Source organism: Mustela lutreola, chromosome 16 (genome assembly GCF_030435805.1).
Source record: "Mustela lutreola isolate mMusLut2 chromosome 16, mMusLut2.pri, whole genome shotgun sequence".
In the NCBI taxonomy this organism is placed as follows: domain Eukaryota; kingdom Metazoa; phylum Chordata; class Mammalia; order Carnivora; family Mustelidae; genus Mustela; species Mustela lutreola.
This window is the reverse complement of record NC_081305.1, coordinates 2,244,951-2,261,432: the sequence shown is the minus strand read 5'-3', so window position 1 is coordinate 2,261,432 and position 16,482 is coordinate 2,244,951. Positions and strand designations below refer to the sequence as shown.

Here is a 16,482-nt window from a genome sequence, read left to right as displayed (position 1 = left end):
GGGGTGTCCGGGGGGCTCCGTCGCTGAGCATCTGCCTTCGGCTCAGGTCATGATCCTAGGGTGCTGGGATCGAGCCCCCCATCGGGCTCCCCGCTCGGAGGGAAGCCTGTTTCTCCCTCTCACGCTCCCCCTGCTTGTGTTCCCTCTCTCGCTGTCTCTCTCTGTCAAATTAATAAATAAATAAGATCTTTAAAAATAGAGAGAGATCAGTCAATGTCGGGCTCTGCTACGCCCGTGTCCTGCTCTGGTGTTAATGTGGGGCCCCCACAGGGACCCTCTTCCCAGACAAACGCCGAGAGAGGGCTGACAGACCTTGGCTTGCTTCCCGTGCTTCAGAACTTTCCTCAATCGTCAGCACAACAGCTTCACTGGGGGTCTGTGCGGACTTCGAAGGGACGCTGCGTGAAGCCTCTCGGTGTGTGGTTTTCGTATTTCTCTGCTCCCGGGGAGTCGTCCAGGGTTGCACGGCTACTGGGTCACCGAGCCAACATTCGATCCCGGGTGTGCTAAAAATACTTTCTCCTCCTACAAAAGAGCGGTGTCCTCAGAGGCTGACCCCTTCATGAGAGGAAGCTTGGATTTAAGATATAGATCAACGCTTTCGGAATCCGAGTGACCCAGGCCTCCCCTCTGAGTGGGGCCAGCAAGTCTGTTCCCGCGTCCCGAGGTGGTGAAAAGTTCAGCGTCGGAGCCTCTGCAATCTGACTTCCTGAGCTCGAACCCAGCCCTGCAACCTGGGAGAGCGACCCTGGGCAGCCTCGCTCCCCGGCCCGCGTGCGGCCGCTCCCGCACGAACACGTTTTTGGAGCAGTGGCATAGCCTGCGGAGGCAGGTCCCGCGTGCGCCCCAAGGCCCAGCAGTCCCACCAGCCCGTGTCCGCGTGTCCCCCAGAACCGGGGCAGGCCTGCCCGTGAGACCCCGCCCGACTGCCCGAACCCCACGCACAGGGAGGTGATGCGTCTGCTGTGCGGCGGCTGCTGGGGGAGACCCCGCGGTGTCATCGATTCCCAAACAATGCAGGCGGCTTCCACGAGCAGCCCCGGCAGCAGAGCCCCGCGCGAGTGTGTCTGCGGTGCGGCTCACTTACACTACGTTCACAAGGGGCAGAAACACTGGAGCTGGGACTTCGGGAGAGCCACCATCTGGGGCTAGGGGGGCCTCTGGGCCTCATGACACTCCCTGTCTGGACCACGAGTGTGCTCCGCGCGTGAACGTGGCTGTGCAGGTCTAGATGGGAAGAAGTACAGATCCTACAGATGTAGACACGGTAAAACTCGAATGAAGCGTGACTTCTACCTGCAAATTCCTCACTCAACACCACACCTGCCCCCAGATAAGCCATCGGGAGCACCGGTCCCCAGCGCTTCCCCCGGCTACACTAGCGCACACACCTTCACACCAAAGGAAAACGTCTTCTGGGTCTCCCGGGCTGGTGCGTTCCACGTGGGCCGTCACCGTGGGAACCACGCAGTCCGCCCAGGGCGGGCCCACCAGCCGCGACACGGTTCCACGCCGCGCGCCTCCACTGCAGTCCCCCTCCTCTCCCGCGCCCGGGGTGGAGGCGCGGGGCTGTGAGGTCGGCAGGTGGGCAGGCAAGACCTTGAGCAGAGGTGAGCCAGGCCGAGCATCGAGCCGGGGCTACGGCAGCAGCACGGCCTGAGGGAAACCCTTCTGAAGGTCTGGGGGAGCTAAAGGCATAGCCGGAATCTGGGTACCGAGGCACCCCTCCAGGAGGCTGGGGAAAGTTGCACGAGGGAGGCCCAGTGCTTACAGAACAGTGTGCGGTGATGTCGAAAGTGTGAGGTGGGGGCCATCCAGAAGCCCAGGGTGCAGAGGACAGGTGCAGGAGCTCAGAGGCGAGGCTGGGGAGCACAGCCATCCGGGACCTCCTGAAGTACGAGCTGGGGCTCGAGCAGAGCCTGGTGGGATCAGGTAGGGAACAGAATTGCTCTCAGAGGGTTGAGGGGCTCCAAGTTAACCCTTCTGACTCCCAGCCTACCCACCTGATGGCCCTTTATGGGGTTTCTGGGGCTCCAGGGAGCAGTCGGTAAAGCTCCAGGAGATGTGGGCCATGGTCTAGACAATGAACGCTGAAATCAACAGAGTGAGTAAAGCAGATTGCTCTCCATCACGTAGGTGAGCCTCATCTAATCAGGTGATGTCCTTCATAGAGAAAAGACTCACTTTCCCCAAGCAAAAGGGAATTATACCACTGACAGTCTTCACACTCAAGCTGTAGCAAGAGCTCTTCCCTGGGTCTCCAGTCGGCTGGCCCGCCCTGCAGACTGCAGACTTGGCCAGCCTCCACAATCACATGAGCCAACTCCTTTGAATGAATGAACGAAACTTAGAGATGAATTTAGAGATAGAACTTTCCAAGCATTTGTTGCCAATGTAGATAGAGGCAGAAGAGAGGGTCTGCCGCCAGCAGAAAGCCAGCTGGACTGGGACAGCTGCAGGGTTGGACACTGTGTAAGAAGCAGGTGCACCAAATCTCCATGACATCCTGTGACTGGACAGCCCTGGACACTCACTGTCACAAGTGACACCCACTTGCCAGCGGGGCCCTGGGAGCTGACCACACCTGGCACAGGTGCAAGAGGCACTTGGTGCACAGGTGCAGACACATGGCTGGAAGTCCCCCTTCAGGTGTGAACCGCGCCCAGGGGGGTGCTTCTCTGTTTCCCCGTAGCGCCTGCTCAGTCTAGGACACGCTGTTCCTCCGTGGCCTTCAGCTTGGTGTCCCGTTCCTACTTTCCAGTACACCAGGGTAGTTCATTTCTTTGAGATGCACTGTAAATAAGCCTATTTGTGACAACCACGGGATTTAATATTGTAAGGGCCACACAAAAAAGCCTAACACTGCTCCTGGCAAAGAAAAGTGAATTTTTTAAAAATATGTTTCCCTTAGACGTTTCTCAGAATGAAATGTTTCGAGTCGAGCAATGACTACAGCTCCCGCCCACAAACAAAGTGCTTTAACGTCTTGGCACGCTTTGTACAGCAGCACCGGGGACACTTCTCACCGTTGTGCTGCGGAACAAAAGGAGCCGACACAGAGGAGAGCCCTCTGCACGGCCCCAGGACGGGCGCTTGGAGCCCTGAGAGTCAGTGGGAGAATCAGAGAGAAGCTTCCCCGCGGAGGAAAGGGCTGGTGTTGACCAGAGGGGCATAGGGGCTGCCGGGGGCAGCAGTAGACCAGGCAGATGTTGGTCTCCGTGATGCTCATGTGGGTGCGTGCACGCGGGAGAAACCCAGAGCGGAACACGGAGACGGGCGCTCCTCCCGGAATGCGCTGACGTCAGTAGAAAATACGCAAAACGGCCTTATCCTAGAATCGAGGCTAGGGAGCAGTGGGTTTAAATGTTTTTACAATGGCTGGGGGGAAACGCGTGTCCGTGGCTCTGAGCTCGGAAGATCTCCGCTCAGAAACCTCATGCCATCCCGGTCTCCCCCTGCCCCACGGGCTCCCCGCACGGCCTGCCACGTACCAGTGCACCTGACGGGCCTGGCTCTTGGATACGCCACACGATTTTACCTCCTCCAGCCGGGAACCGCGAGTTAAGAATTACTGAGGGCTCCCTGGGCACCCGACATTACAAATGCCACTTCTGTTTTTTATCCCCCTTTCATTGGTGGGGAAATTGAGGCACGGGCATGGTAAGCAATCTGCTCCAGGCCACGGAGCTAGTGAGGGGCGGAGCTGGGCTCTGAGCCGTGCCCTCAGCCCTGTCCCGTGGTGCGGGATGCCTGGCTGGGGAACTGGACCATAATAGCCAGTCGTGAATTTTCTGGCGACAGACCGATAGGGATGTTGCTGGGGAGCAAAATCCATCTCTTTTACGACTGTCCTGACATGTTTATAGATCCGTGCGTTTGATGGGGGAGGGGAGGAGAGAGGGCCCTCCCACCCACCCCAACCACTACGCAGGGCTGCATCCAGCCCCTGCAGAAGAATGAGGACCACTGCCCATTTTGCACGATTTCTACCAAAGAAGGTTCCAGAGTTGATCTTCCCCGCATCAGCCGCCCGGACCCCGGCTGATTTTAAAGCGTTGTCTGGAAAGCAACGCAGACGTTGGCAGGGAATTTGACGTTTGCATCTCAAAACCTTGTTCAGACACCCATGGCCCTGACCTTGTTCCTGCACCACTCTGTGGCTTCTGACGGGGTGCCCCCTCACCACGGCACACAAGACGGGGAAGGCCCCAGGGCCAGAGAAAGGACAGAGTGCCGTCTGCCACCCAGAGTCCAGGGACCCAGCACCTGACGCTCTCCCCGTGGGGTAACTCCCCACCATCCACGTTCGTGGAGCACGGTGTGGACTCGGGGGCAGCGTCCCAAAGGCACTACGGCTTCTGTTCTCTCAGTTTACTTCCTCCGGGGGCACAGGATGAATCCCTCTTCTCCCCGCGGGACAGAAAACATCCCGGAGGCAGCTCAGAAGACAGCCTTCTCGTCGTGCGGAAGTAGAGCCCAGAGTCAGGGGTCTGGGTGTGCCCTCTGAAGGAAGGGGCAGAGGACTGCGGTTCAAGGCTCGTCCTCTGCGCTGAGCTGCCTGTCTTCGTGAGTGGCACCTAGACCGGGCAAGCTACTTATACAAGCGGAGGGACACCGGCTGCCTATGGAACCCGTCGAGGGAAGGGGCAGGCACCCAGACCGTGATGGCCAGCAGGACCTCGCCCGAGACAGCGGGCCACGGCCGCTCCCCACAAAAGCCAGACCATGTAAGCTGCTCCGTGGAGAGGCGCCCTCTGCCAAGACGCAATGATCACCCGTAATTATTATGCAAGCTTCTCATCACTGCATGCTGGCTAATTAGCTACAAATTGCTCTGGCAGTAAATCACCTCGGGCAGAAAGAGCTCCTTCCCTCGGAATGTGGGCGGGTTCCTGAGGGGGAGGCAGGCAGTGCTGCCCCACAGAGGTGGCCTGACTGAGGAGTCTCTGGGCAGAGAGGGTCGGGGATGGATGGCAGCCCCAGGCCAAACTGCCGCACGCCGTCGGGATGGAGGAACAGGGTGTGCGCTCCCGGACGGGCCCCAGCTCTGGTCGGGCTCCACAGAACCTCCTCCGCGCCTGCCTGTTCTTGCCCCCCCGGGAAGGGCTGCCGCTACCCCAGCTCCCAGCACCCGCAGCACCGGAAAGCCGGACCCCGACTCGAAATCTGCCTGCTCACACGCGCTGGCGAGCTGCAGAGAGCCCCGTTGCGCCCAACCCTGTCTTCTGGGGTCCTGTTGCTAATTTTTAAAGAAGACATTAATTAAAAAACAAGTGTCCTCTCCGGGGCGCCCACACCAGCAGAGCCTTTGCCTCCGTGGAAAGCGGCGGGACCTCGCGCTGGATGCAAGCTCCATGGGGCGGGGCCACACACGCCCCGGCTCCAGAGCAGTGTCGTTGTCGGGCACACAGTAGGTGCTCAATAGATGTGCGCAGCAGGAAGGGCTTGGGCAGGACAAACCAGCTGCCACCCTGAGGCACTGAGGTGTGGTCTCGCAGGCACCGACTTCAAGCAAACCAAGCCAGTCCCGCACACACAAGGAAGATCTCACTCCTTCCGTGCTCACTGACACGGCTCGGCTGGCACGCGTGGGACAGTGCCGACCGGCCACCGTGCCGGAGCCCTCGGATGAAAGGCGGCGCCCACGGTGGTCAGGGGACAGCAGGCGGGTGGCCACGCATGGCTACAACGTGGAGTGGCCCCCGCCCGGCCTTCTGGAGACCAGCAGGCTTGAACTTCTGAACCTGAGTTTTGCTGAGCTCCCAGGCTCGGGCTGTAGGGAGGGGGTGCTGGACCCTCCCAGGGCCCTGGGGCTCGCTCTCCGCCAAGGACGCTGGGGGCCCCTGGTCCCGGGTGAAGCTGGATGAGGGGCTTCCTCAGCGGCCCCCTACTGACTCAGACTCTGTTTAAGCTGCCGCCCCATGATGGCTGCTCGCAAGTCCTAGAGCAGAGTGTCCTCTGAGCACCGGCACCCATGCTACACGTGTGGTTCTGTACAAACCACAAAGCGACGGGAAATCTGTGCGTGAGGCCCCGAGTGTGGATGTTGTTCTTACACCCATTTTACAGATGGGGACATGGAGGAACCCCAGGAGAGGACAGGCGCCGTCTGCTACACACCCCTCCCTGAGCCTCGGCTCCCACCCCAGGAAAATGGAACTGTGAGGGCAGCTCTGCTGAGGTGGCCTCTCTGGGGGCGGGGAGGCCGAGGGCACTGACAGCCCTTCCTGGCCGGACTATATCCGTGTCGAGGACCCTCAGTGGCGCAGCCGGGACCAAGGCCACAGCAGCCGCTTAAGGAGCCACCATCCAGGAGCCGATACAGCAGAAACGCTTGCTACAGCGCCCAGTGCTCCAGAGTCCAGGGTTCTAACGCGCCGAGCGGACTCCTATCCTGGGGCTGCATGAGCATGAGCTCACAGGACCCACACACCTGTGCCCTGTGGGGATGGGGACAGGCGCCTGGGAAGGATGGCTGCCCTTGGCTCTCTTCATGGACGGCCAGATCCCGGGGCTCACGCTACGAGCTGTCTCTCTCCTGCTGCGTAACGTGTGCTGCTGATGGTGCTGGAGGCAGCGACGGTGCCCACCTCACCCTCCGGCTCAAATCACAACTTTCAAGTCCCTTGAAGTGGCCGCTCCTGGCTCAGCCCTCTGGACGCCCCTAGAGTTTGTTACGTGGATGCTCCCCGCGCTGGGACTGCCTGGCCTCAGTCCAGCTCCCCGCTGAGAAAGCAGCCAGGCCTGGCCGCCCCCGTCTTGCTCCTCCTCCGGCCTACCCAAGCCTCCTTCATGTTGCTGGCGGGGGTTGGCTCCAAGAGCTCCCATTTTAGAGGTCAGACTGCAAAGAAGCTTCCCTTAGGGCACCCCCGGGACGCGTGCGGGCTGACGGGTTTAAGTTCCACTTTGGCCTGGTGACTGTTTCACCGAGCTAAGGCTCGGTCTCCTCCACCAAGAAGTAGGAAGAGAACATTATAGGATTAATGCATACATGGGGATGAACGGTGTCTCCCCAAAGCTCACATCTACCCAGCATCTCAGAACGTGGCCTTATTTGGAAATAGGATCCTTGCAGATGCAATTAGTTAAGCTAAAGTCGCAGTGGATGACCGCGGTGCTAATCTAATGACTGGTGTCCCTAAAAGAGGCCGTATGAAGACAGAGAGGGGGGTCGAGGCCCTGTGACCATGGAAGCAGAGGGGAGGGACGCCGGAGGCCACCAGAAACCCCCCCCCCCACACTGTGACTGGGGGCGTGTGGCCTCCAGGACTGGTGGGCACAGCACCTCTGCACCCCCAGACTGCAACAGCGGGCTGCGGCAGCCCTGGGAGGCAGAGAGGGGCCTCAGCACACTGCTCTCAGGGCGGGGAGGGCGGCTCTAACTTAGCGCCCGCCTGCATTGCCAACACCACGGTGGTAACCACCACTTTCTGGGAGACACAGCAGGACCCGAGTATGGGCCACCTTGGCAAGACATCCAAAGGCACCAAATGAGATAGGAGAGGCCTGCGGTTTCGGGACCGTCCCCTCTGCGCGAGCCCTGGTGGAGGCTGTGCCCACAGACCTCCCCCTTTGCAGTGACCACAGCTGCCCCAGAGCCCCCAACCAGGCAGAGCCCCCAACAGTGGAGCAGACTGTGGGATGCTGCCTTTGTCTGCCTGTTTAGGGAACAGGACCTCGTCTGCCCCCTGGAACCCAAATACAGATGTGTGGGGTCAGAGGCCGGGGCTAATTAGCTTAGGAAGGCCACGTACACTTGACCGGAGCCATGAAGGTCATCGGGAGACCCCAAGATGCCCCTGTGCTATTTTTAGCCTTGGGGGCCCTGTGATTAGATCACAAGGTCTGCATGGCCCGGGATGGCTGGGTGGGGCTCCGCTGAAGACGACGGAGAGGAAGGAACGAAAGGGTGTCCAGGCCAGTGATGAAGGGTGCCCCGGAAGACACCAGCCGGCCCGCCAGGGCCTGCGTGACGGTCACAGGGCCAGCGCTCCCTGGGACTTTTCACTCGCACTCTCTGTTCAGGTTCATAGCAGCCCTGTGGGCGTCGGCTCCCTCTCGATGCTGGGGAAACTGAGGCAGGGAGTGACAAATGTCCCATACACGAGCCCGTGATATCCCAACGAGACCCCGCAGACCCTCTGTACCGTAGGAGTCACGTCTGAGGGTTTCGCAGGGTAGAAAAACACATGCTTTCATGCAGGATTAGGGGGTGCACGGACGTTCCCAGACGTGAGCTCTGGGGCAGGCAGGAGAGAGGTGAACCTCACTCCACCACTCCCGGCGTGAACTCAGAGCCGGGCTTCTGTGTGCGGGGCCTCAGGGCCTCTGCTGCAAAATGCAGATTCCTGCCCGAGGGTCAGAGGGAGAGGGGCCGCGTCCGGTGAGCTTAGCATGTCTCCCCAAGAGGTCAGGGCTATACCGGGCTTCCTGTGACACCACAGCCACCCCAGCTTAAGGCAGCAGAGGCCAGCGACAGAGGAGGAAGCCTTGCAGGGCTGCCCTGGGGCAGGGGTGGCCCCCCAGGGCACAGGAATGGGGGAAGCCAAGGAGGAAAGGGGGACAAGGCAGGCCAGCCGGGCCGGCTCCAAGGCTGCGGCGTCCCGAGTGCGGGGCCCCAGCCGTGGCTGGGACGCTGAGCGCAGGGAGACGGGAGATTGATGGGGCTCTGATTACAGGGAGATAGGGCTCTCCACCGGCTTCCAGGGGCCCCCTTTGTGGGATTAGTATTTATTACGCCCTGAATTAGCTTGCAAGAGGGTCGGCTGCTGTGGAGACGGTCAGCAGAGCCTCGAAGCATAATGTTCCTTTTACTGCCCCATAAACCCAGCCGAGGCTCCCTCCTCTTCCTCCCGCCCTCTCTCAGTCCCGTCCTTTTACGCCTTTTAAACCTTTAATCAGAGGCTAATTGGGCAGAATAATAACAAATCCCTTTCAGCTCTGCCCTTCCAGAAGCCCCGCCTAGAGGTGGCTGAGGGAGCAAAGCCCTACAAAAGACGCGTACAGCCCAGGAGGGCAGAACCTCACGCGTGTCCTATGAAATACAGAATACCTAATACCACTGCTCAAACAAGCGGCAGAGAACAGTCTCAGAGGAGGTTATTGCTGCTGCATGCTCCTCTAGGGGAAGCCATTTTAACCTCACCCCGAGCTGTGCAGTGCACAACCTGGGCAGCCACGCTACAGCAACCAGGTAAAATAGAAATGCGAAGACACACAGTCAAGGCCAGCAGTGGCATATTAAAGGAAACTTGTTTTCTTCTGAGCTTCCCCTGCATTTTCTAACCATTCTTCTGTAGTGAAGAGGCTTAGAAAAGCCAGCCCAGTTCCAAGTGCTTGGTAGGTATTCACTCTGCTCACAGGCACAATAATCCTAAAAGCCAGGTCTTATCATTAATCGCCATCTTACAGATGAGGCACTGAGGTGTCACGTGACGGACCGTGGATGGCCAAGCTGGCCACTCTGATTCTGTCCTCCCAATTACGAACACCACATAGATCGCCTCTTACTGCTCCATTCCCAAATGATGTCAACTGCATTTAAGTGAACCGGCCACATGTCACATCTAGCCCTTCAGTGGCCGCCCTCTCCCTTTCTCCAGGTACCTGCTTTTCCTTCACTCAAACCCTCTGCTTCCCACCACACAGCTCTCTGACAGACAGACTTGGTCCTTATCAGTCATTTACACTCTAGCAAGAATTTTAGACCATACATAGCCCCCCAGGGACCTCACTTCTAACTGAATGGTGAAATTCCTCCCTGGGATCAGTACACAAGCAGAGAGGATCCGGAATGGGAATAGGGAATTCTGCTACAGATCCAGAAATCAAAATGGCTAGGCATTCCTGAACAGAACCTGACGGGCTAACTTCTAGGAACAGAAGGGTGTTAGTGATTGTTTAATGACAATTCTAGCTATGGGAAAAATGAGGAAGGAATGCAATTTCTGCAAAGCACACAGGAAGACCGTTTACAACCAAAACTGTGAGTCTCACTCAAAGATTATCTTCAGACCTGGCTTCACGTGAGAGAACATAGGCGTCCGACAAGCCCCCTCCTCAGACTGACCCGAGCCCTGAGACATGGAAACATCGCTGCATATGCTACAGACGTCAGGGGCAAAGGGTGCCTGGGGGCCCAGATGGAACTGCCCCATCGCAAGATGGGGAAGGCGAGGCTGAGAGAGTTAACAACGCCGACTGTGGCTTAGCAAACCCCTGTGAGTCACCAGGCCCCGTGCCGACTGTAAAACTCACCGCAGTTAACCTGCTAGCCCGTAAGGTAGCCAGAGGTTTGGCAGACGCTGGGCTAAGGACACTGGGACAGAGTCTGTGTTTGTTTGTCTTAACGGCAGGCTTTTCAGAGCCTTGACAGTGTTTACGTGTGCTGTGACTCTCCACAAAATAGACAGGATTGCTGACTTCCCTTGTCGTCTGGGCAAAGAAACCCCTTTCTGTGGAGCCCGTCCTGGAACACGGTCCGGTTCTAGATTAGAACCACATTGACCGTCCAAGAGCTCTGTCAGTTTGGCGTGTATGCAGATGCCCTGTAAGTGGTCCCAGCGGTGAGGGCCCGAATTCCAGGACAGGCAGGCGGGGTCACCCTGCCTCTGTCCGGCATCACACAGACGCGTGTGGGGCTCCTTCTAGCAGAGGCCACGGAGCCCGTCACCAGCGCGTCTTGTAGGCGAGTGAGATGAAACCGTGTGCTAGACATGGTCAGTGGCACAATCAAGCTTCTCTTTGTCTCAGACACAAGAAGACCACGCTTCTCAGCCCTCCTGCCCCCGGGGAGCATGGTATGTGCCTGGTTCTTCAGCCTGGGAGCCAAAGGGACACGGGTAAGTCCAGGGCCTGGTGGGTAAGGAGAGGTGAGGCCCCCACGTGCTAACGTGAAAGCCTCACGTCAGGGCAGCAGGATGGAATGGCCCAGGCCCTGGACCACTGCATGGAGGGCAGCTGCCCCAGAAGCTCACGGGGACCCCCAGGGGAGCGGCAGGAGCTCGAGCTCGCCACCTGCCGCCTCACCGAGGTCGGGAGCTGTGTGTTACCGCAAAGCAGCTCAGCAGAGCCTGGTGGCCCGGAGAGCACCCAGCAAAGATCAGTGAACCAGACACGAATCCCTCCTTGGGGCACAGCGCTCAGAAGGGGAGGTTCGACTTGAGACACGGGCCTGGACCCAGCTCTCGTGAGGTTGTCAGTCCTGGGAAGTCCGAGCCTCCCTCTGCCCCCAGTGACCTCAATCACACACCTTCCACCTGCCCCCTCTCCCTCAGTCCCACGCCCCTGACCACCCCAGTAAAGTCCAGCTCCAGAGTGCAGCTTAGGGGGACCCCGGATAAGACCAGGAAGGTATTACCGGAATCAGAAGGGGAAGGTTTTATTTTGTTTTGTTTTACAATTCTTTTTTTAAGATTTTATTTATTTGACACATGGAGATCACTAGTAAACAGAGAGGCAGAGAGAGGGGGGGGAAGCAGGCTCCCCGCTGAGCAGAGAGCCCGATGCGGGGCTTGATCCCAGGACCCTGAGATCATGACCTGAGCCGAAGGCAGAGGCTTTAACCCACTGAGCCACCCAGGCGCCCTAGGCGAAGGTTTTGTAACAGACTCAGGGAATAAAACATTGAAAAGCAAACACTGCTCCACAGAGAAGTGACAGCAAAGGTGGCTGGCGATGAAAGCCGCTGGCCAGGACCCCCGGCCCCTTCATCGTTTCCTCTAAGCTTCCCCACAAATACCTTTAATTACTTCCTTGATTCTACACATTTGGAAACTGAGGCTCAGAAAGGTACCCTCTGTGCTCTGAACGGGGTGACTTCCCATCCACCCAAAATATGTTCTGGGAGAAGCAGCAACAGGAGAGAAAAGGTGACTCTCCATTCAGCCCACTCCAAGAAGGCTTCCTGGAGGAAGTGGACAGTTTTGGACATGGAACCCTTTATGGGGAACCAACACAAATGCGCAACATCATGATAACTGTTGTGACTATCCCCATCCCAGTGAAAAGCCTGAGGCCTGGGGTGTTCCGTCAGTCCCAGATCGTTTGTTAGAGCCAGGAGTCTCTAAGTGCTCCTTTCCTGAGCTTGGAGGGCCTGGGCTCCCATGCACGGTCAGGAGACAGTACCCAGCACAGGCCGTGGCTAGGAGAAGCTCAGCAGCAGTGGACAGAGAGGGACAGCCGTCTGATCTCTGGGGCCGCACGGACAGCCAGCCTGGACAGGCACATCCCACCCCGTGGCATTTGCACGAGATGGGCTAACGCGTCTGTCACGGAACAAGCCGGTGGACAGCAGCATCACGGCAGCCGTAGGGGCACAGGATCTCAGCCTCGCGTCCAGCTGCAGACCGTCTCCCCAGCAGGCGGTGTCCTCCTGCCCCGCTTGTCCTGCCCGTCCCACGCCCAGGTATGGACCATCCAAGACCGTTTCACTCCCAGATGGAGTTATAAACCAGTTCTTTACTGGGACGGTGCCCACGACCCCGCCTGGCTGGCCAAGAGTGAAGACAAAGGCCTGGCCCCAGGCAGAGGCGGCAGGACCACAATATTTGTTCAGCGGGTCGGTGCGGCCGAGCTCCCACGAGAGCCCCGTGTCAGGGAGAGCCGGTCCTTTGAACCGTCCCCCGCTTTGTTATCCTAAGAGGCTTGACGATAAGCCCACCCAGCACAACGGATTCTCAGCTCGGGCCATATGGACTCCATTAATCGGCCCTCACACCTTTAAGAGCTCCGCAGCTCCCGCGGCCGCCAGCTCCAGGCAGGGCGAGAGCCCCAGGGTTAATTTTCTTAAATGGATTTTAGTCAGGCGTAGCCGGGCCTCTCCGGAGTGCATGAAGTTGACAACCGCCCACCAGCGGCGATCTGGCCTTGGGGGAAAGGCGGCTGCCCGCCCTGCACCTCCCACCTCCTTGATGGAGGGACACGTCGGGTCCACCGGCCGAGGGAGACCCCGCACGGCGTCGGGGGCAACGGGCTCGCGTCAGAACCGCAGCCCACCCCCGGCCAGCCGTGTAGCTTGGGCACACGCCTTGGCATCTCTGGGCCTCAGTTTCTCCCCCGTAAAGCACAGGACGCGCCCGCAGCCAGCTCAGGCAGACTGTGAGCCGGAGCTCAAGAACCTGGTGCTAACCTCCCGGGGCATACTGGGCTCAAAAGGTCTCTGTCGGTTGGGGGGGGGGGCAGGAGCAGCCCCGGCCGTAACAAGACTCCCCTCAAGACGGAAAGGCCCATGCGCGGCACCCGGAGTCCCCATGGCCGGTGGCGCCCAGCCGGCTGTGAAGGCCAGCCCTCTCTTGGGTCCAGCCGAGCCCTGCGGCCCGTCTCTCCGGGGGCTCCCGCCCATCACTCCGGGCGTCCGCGTGCGTCCGGCTCACCTCCGCTCTCCTCCACCGACCACGGGCGCTGAGAAAGCCCCACGGAGCTGGTAGAGCACGGCTGGTCCCCAGCCCCGGTGGTCATCTGCAGGGACGTCACCGCGCGTGCTTCCCCTTGACCGCATACGGGATCGAAGCACCTGGCCCAGGGTCGCCCGGACCTCGGCAGCGCCCCTGCCCCCCGCCCTGCTGCAGGCAGACCCACGGCTGCCCGAGGGAGGTGGCCTGGAAGGCGCAGCCTGGCGGGCTCGGGCCACCCTGTCCTTCCTCCTGGTGCGAAAGCTGCCAGCGGGCCCGACGGCGGATGCACAGCCTCGGGCACGGCGCTCTGTGGCCGGCCAGGAATTCCCTTGCCGGTTCTGTGTTCGGTGTCTTCATTTTTCTTCTGCTGCGTTTGGGGCACAGGGAAGGGCTGTGACTTCCCCCAGAGGCTGTTATTTGGCAAGAACCAGCGTCAGATTCAGCCCCCTCAGAGCTCCGTCTACTGCCGCCAGACGGCGCCTCGGGTCGGGGCTTATGGGTCGACGGTTACGTGGGACGCCGAACTGTGCCGCAGACGCCTCTCCTCCGCCATCCCCAGCGCCGGGAAATGCCTCAGCACACGGGACGGCCCTGCGGGCGTCATGCTAGGTGACGTGTGGGACACAAGAGTCCGCGCAAGCCAAAGTCCGGACACCGGCCAGAGAACGGGGTCCCTGGGCATGGGCAGGGGGCGATGGGGGCGGGGGTCACGGGTCAGAATTCCCGCCCCAAGATGAGGACCTTGGGGGGGCGCTCAGGTGCGGCGTGGGAGCTGCGGGATGGATCTCGGATGGTCTCCCCACAGCAAGTGCGCAGGTGGAGGCCTCTCGCGGTGACCGCCGTGCAGCACACACGCCTCCGGTTGTCCCACGGACACCTCAAGGCGCCCGGCATCTCCTCCCTACCACGGACCCCTGAGGCTGGGAACGTGACCAGCGCACCTCCCAGATGGAATCATTACCAGTGGGGGACTCGGTCCTTCCATCTGGGACCTCCCTGTGAGGCGGGGGCACGGGGCCGAGCTGGGGTCGTCTCAGGAGCTGCTGTCAGTGACAGTGACAATGATGACGTGCCACGGGTGCCATGGTGCCGCCACGGCTGTATCGTTGGGTTGCTGTGGGGGCTGTTGTGTTGTCATTGTCACTCCTGTGCTGTTTTATCTGTTAGTGTCACTGCTGGGCCGTCGGGGGCTGCTGGGCTCTCATCACTCGTGTGTCGCTGCATCAGATGTCCAGCCCCACGCTACCTCACTATGTCAGGGAGGGGGTTCAGGTGCACATCTAAATTCTGTGCTACCTTAAGCTCACACAACCTGGAGGGTCATCATTAAAACACACACACACACGTTTACATACACAATGACCAAATTTAGTATGAGACTGTTTGTGTGAGAAAAGAAATGAAATTCCGAAGTTTTAAACTAATAAACACAACAAATATCACACAGTCCGAAAACACAACGTGCCCTTCATTATGTAGCAGCCGATGCCGCTCAGACCCTCCCCTGCCGCCTCCGCGAAGACCATCAGGGGACGTGTGAGCGCGGACAGCGCGGCGGAGTCCGAGCCCCTGGCTCCCGGTCCACTCTGCCACGTCCTGGCTGGGGGGCCCTGCACCCGAGGGCCTCGTTTCTCCACACCTCCAGTTCCTCGCCTGTAAAGCGGGGAGCTGCTGGTAGCTGAGCGACCCCCCAGGGTCGGAGGCAGAGCAAGAGGCAGCTCGGGCTGCAGCGGTCAAGCTCTCCTCTGCAGGGCCGGCGACGTGACTGGTTTCCCCACATTTCCTCCTGGACGAAGTAGGTGACTTAGAACGGCGACCGCATTCTTGCCAGTGACCACAGTCCAGGCAGCCGGCAGCAGCTGGGTAAAGGCGTCGGGGTCCACCCCGCAAGCGGCTCTGGGATGAGCGTTAGGGACGGGGCTGGTGAGCTGCGGGGTGACTGGCATGGGCAGGGGCGCGGAGAGAAGAGCCAACCGGGAGCTGTCGGATCGAGCCGTTCCCACCACGGGGGGCTGGGCCTCGCTCCTTCTGGTGGGTTCCCCATTGCTGCTGGCACAACTCGCCCCCAAATCGTCACTCCGACCGCACGGCTGGGTACCTCCTCGTTCTGCAGGGTGAAGCCCGACGTGGCGGCCGCTGGGGGCTGCGGAGAAGAGCGCAGTCCTGGCTCTTCCACTTCCAGAGGCGCTGAAGGGCTTGGCCCCTGCCCTCGCCCCCATCTTCCGAGCCGGCAGGGGCTGGGGGGCTGGGGGCATCGCTGTCAGACCGGCTCCCTCTGTTAACACGGGACCATCCAGATAGCGCAGAACCCGCCGCACCTGCGCGTATCCGCGACCGTCACTCCTTCTGTCCTTTGTCACATATTCGCAGGGGCCAGGCTTCGTCTGGGGACGTCTTGGGGCCCTGATTCTTCCCACGCACCCGAGGAAAGCCTGCTTCTGAGGACGTCCCCTCCTGGGCACCAGGGAGCGGGGGCCTCCGGGGAGGCCAGTCCAGGCGGGAGTCCCCTGTGGCTCCTGTGGCTGCGCTGGGCCCCGCACAGTGGCCCCTGCTGCTGGGAGAAGGCGTCAGGCAAGGAGGCCCCAGCACGGTGTGGGCAACATCAGGCCGGCGGGACACAGACTTCAGAAGCGGTCCCGCCACGCGCTGCCCTGTGCGCCAGCTCACTCTTCCGTCCTGCCTGGAGGGAGCCGCAGCCTCAGGCCCCACAGGGAGGAGGGCCCGGGACACTCCTGTCCCCTTCAATTCCGCCCGTGCCCTGGGCCTGCCTTCTTTGGGTGCGTGTTTCGGCCCAGCTGCTGGGCTCAGGGGCCCAGCTAAAGCCAGGACAGCGAGGTCTAGGGGTCCCAGGGAGGTCAGCAGGGGGCTGGGGCTCGGACGCTGCATCTCCCAGGAGAGAAGCAACCATGGGCGGCTGGAGTCTGCGTCGGACGGAGCTGGCCTGGACAGGCGGGCGGCCAGGGGCATCCTTCCGCCTCGCAGAGACCCACCTGTCATCTGCCCTTGCTCAGGGCTGCAGACAGCGCAGGGGCCCCTCTCCTCCAGCCCCGCCCCCTCCACAGGTGACATTCGGTCAGCAGCTCCTTCC

General features: G+C 60.3%; 1 long non-coding RNA gene across 1 annotated transcript in view; it reads right to left on the bottom strand.

Annotated features, from left to right (window-relative positions):
• Positions 1 to 311: 311 nt before the first annotated feature.
• LOC131817886 (uncharacterized) overlaps positions 312 to 16,482 on the bottom strand; it is a 55,152-nt gene continuing 38,981 nt past the window's right edge. The window contains exon 3 of the long non-coding RNA XR_009348625.1: positions 312 to 525. This is a non-coding gene — a long non-coding RNA (uncharacterized LOC131817886). The remainder of the gene's footprint in view (positions 526 to 16,482) is intronic.